The sequence below is a fragment of the Ixodes scapularis genome, unplaced genomic scaffold, assembly GCF_016920785.2.
Source record: "Ixodes scapularis isolate PalLabHiFi unplaced genomic scaffold, ASM1692078v2 PGA_scaffold7__128_contigs__length_106722199, whole genome shotgun sequence".
NCBI lineage: Eukaryota > Metazoa > Arthropoda > Arachnida > Ixodida > Ixodidae > Ixodes > Ixodes scapularis.
The window spans coordinates 45,976,940-45,980,362 of NW_024609882.1; the positions used below are offsets into that span (position 1 = coordinate 45,976,940).

The 3,423-nt window shown below is 50.8% G+C and overlaps 1 pseudogene; it reads right to left on the bottom strand.

Moving 5' to 3' along the window:
* Positions 1 to 1,374: 1,374 nt before the first annotated feature.
* On the bottom strand, positions 1,375 to 2,059 carry LOC115330911 (annotated as a pseudogene).
* Positions 2,060 to 3,423: the final 1,364 nt, after the last annotated feature.

Here is a 3,423-nt window from a genome sequence, read left to right on the forward strand (position 1 = left end):
CCTTGTCACTCGACAACGTACTCCGATACAGAATTTTTCTTATCTCGTTCTTGGCGGCATATCTTCATTGAATGCCAACTGCTCTTTTGGTGGGGATCTCCCCATCCGATATGCGTTTTAAACGCGCCCGCACAACAGCCCCCTGATACTGATCAGTATCTAGCGCTTCCAGACGTTTCTTTAGACTGATAATGTCATCAGTGAAAAGCCCAGGCGATAAAAAGTCTTCGTGTAATAACTTTCTCAGCAGGTCATCTAGTTTCTGCTTTACCGTTTCCTGCTCGTGTTTAAAAATACTTGAGCGTTCAAGCGCGGTCATTTTTACATCCTGTTTAAAAAGTTCCCACTTTACACCAAAATCGTTCCCCTCGGCCCTTGCGAACTCGTCTAGAGTTCGACGAACTAAATTCATAAAATAATCATCGCTAAGGAGCTTACTATTTCATTGCCAAAGATTCCAATCAAACTTTTTTGGCTTCTCCTTTGATGAACATAGCATAAAATAAACAAGGCAGTGGTCACTAAATGACACATGATCAACAATATAATTTTTACACACTCTCAGCAGTTCAAAAGAAACATACACTCCTTCAAGGCGAGCGTCACTTGCTCCTTGAAAGTGTGTAAACAGCCGAACCCCTCCACCAGACACGCTGTTGGCAACGTCTTCTAGGCCGTAGCGTTCGACCACTTTTTCCATAAGTAAAGCACATTCATCATGAAATCTTCTGCTGTTCGACCGATCACGAGGCGCGCACACACAATTAAAGTCCCCCATCAAAATGACACGCCGATCCGTCCGAACATACTTCTCAAAACTCTAAAAAAAACACTCTTTCATCGATTCTATCCGGTGCGTAAATGCAAAGAACACGGAAACGGTTACAGAAAAGGAAAAATCACAAAGCACAAAGCGTCCCGACTCATGGCTGATAACCTGCTCTACACTAAACAAACCCTTGCGCAAAAACAAAAGACGCCCGCTAGACATTCCAACAGCGTGGCTTACACAAACATCGTACCGCGACTCAAACATCCGCACCGTGCTCTCCGTCTGGCCTTCGCCTTCCATCTTTGACTCTTTAACCGCCACAATATCGAGGTCGTGCTCAATAAAGAGGCGACTCAGTTGGCACTGCCGGCTCCGGGAACACAGTCCCCGTACGTTTAAAGTGCCCACGCGCAAACACTTTTCTAGCATGCTTTAATTCTGGATAGGACCAACTGGAAAACACTGCGTTTAGAAAACGAAAACCGTGCGAAGAAACATTTTACAACAGTAGTGAAGGCCGCGACCACTCACTTCAATCGCTCCTCCTTGCGCTGGCGAGACCTCGACCGTTCACAGTTAAGTCCCCCGTTGCCAACCCACTCGCGCTCGAGGCGTCGCAGTTCCCTGTCGGCGATCATGGAGCTTACGCCTTCTTGCCGTCGCCTCGCCGCTCCGGTCTCTGCGTCCCTGAGCCTGCCCTCGACGCTACCTTCGCCCTCCTCGGGGTTGCCGCCGTCGTCACCCTTGACCTTGACTTCTTCATGAACTTCAGTCCCGACGTCTTCGTCGACACGGTTCTTGCCGTCATCGTTCCCCGGCATGGCGGTTGCCCCTGGGACGTCTGGAGCGTCCGTCACCTTTTCGGCCGCGACCTCTTCGACTACCTCGATGGGCCGCCTTGTCTTTTGATGCCCCAGGCGAAGGTCTTGGTTTCGCCTCATCACAGACTCCGCCGTTCTCTGCGGGCCCGCCCTGGGTTTGCTGGTCTGTCGGCGTCGTCGCTGTTGCTGCTCTCTTGGCCTCGAACACGTCCATGCACTCTGCGTCGTCCGACGCCACGGCGATGTTGTTGCCAGTGACGCGTGCGTACGTCTTCACACACGACGGGGCCTCGTGTCCGAAGGCCTGGCACTGGTTACACCGGGGCACCCTGCAGTCTCGGCGTATGTGCCCCGCTCGGTGGCACAGGAGGCATATCGGCGCACGGCCAGGGGCGACGTCCAGGACATTCCCCCCGCAGATCCGCAGCTGGTGTGGGCGGCTTTCCAAGGAAACGCCCTCCTTCATCGTCATCCGCACCACCAGCGTGGTGGACTCAATGTCGACAAAGCCTGGCACTTTCCACTTTTCTCGGCTAATTTCTTTCACCGAGCCGAAGGGCTCGAAGGTACGACGCACCGTGTCCACTGGGACGTCGAAAGTCATCCAGTGGAGCTTGATGCGCAGCTCCCTCCGACTCGGGTCTACAAGATGGCAAAAGCGGCCCTTTACTTGCAAGTTGCCGGCTTCCAGAAGCTTGGTCTTTGTTTCCAGCGAGTGAAGTTTCAGCAGCCAGAAGTGGCTCATTTGGAAGGCCCACAGACCAGCCACGCCCAGCAAAACTCCCACCTTGTCCAACGGTTCATGGAAGTCCTCAATCCGGTAAGGTCTTCCTTGAAGATCAGCGTGAAGAATCACGCTGAGCTTAGCAGCATCCCCGATGGGCAGAGCAGGCAAAAGTACACGATAATCGTTTGGCAGAAAAGAAACATTCGTTTCACCGCGGCCGATAGCGGCCGCCGCCTCTTTCGGGGAGCGATTTATAGCGCCGTCCGCTCTGGCTGAAAGCCGGAATTGGGATCCTCACTCGGCCACGACTGCGGGACGAGTAGGGGGCTCTGAGATTGGTAGTAAGTCAAGAGCTGGGGATGTCATGGATGGAACGTTGCATGCAACCACTCAACGTCTATACAGGAGACGGCGCTGCGGTCGAATGCGTATATAATCGCGTTAAACTTTGCATGCATTGGCTCAACGTTTATAGACGAGAGGGCGATGCGGTCAAATGCTCAAATGCGTAAAATAACCACGTTCCATACCACACATTCTCTTTCTGACATGGACCGTTGACTTAAGCGGTGGAGATGCGTTCCCACGGCTTCTAGCGGACCCAAGCTGATCGGCTAGAAGAACCACTGGCTCTGCATTTCACCGACCATAAAGCAGTAATAATGAAGTCGAAACGCAACCCGGAACTCAGCACTACCTGTGAGCAATAAAAACAAATCAGCACCATCAGCACTACCTATGAACAAATTCAGTATCTTCAGCACCACCAGAGCTTCGCCCCAATCAACGTCAATCATCACGTGGAAACGCGGTCATTTTTTTTTTAAATTTTATTTCTCATCTTGGTCTGTATTTCTCTCCTGGTAAAATCCATATGATGAGATATACAAGAAGCAGTCTGAATTGCAGCTATCATTCCTGTGATATGCTGAAGCTTTTCTCATTCGAAGTTGATTGTTTCAACTTTTATCAATTGCTGTAGTTCACGAATTTAATCAGGTGTCCTTACGATGGTCGTCATTAATAAAAATATCGAAATGAATGTTTTAGCTTCGTGACAAAGCACCTGGACGAGGATCTGCTGAAATCAACATTGCCCCCTC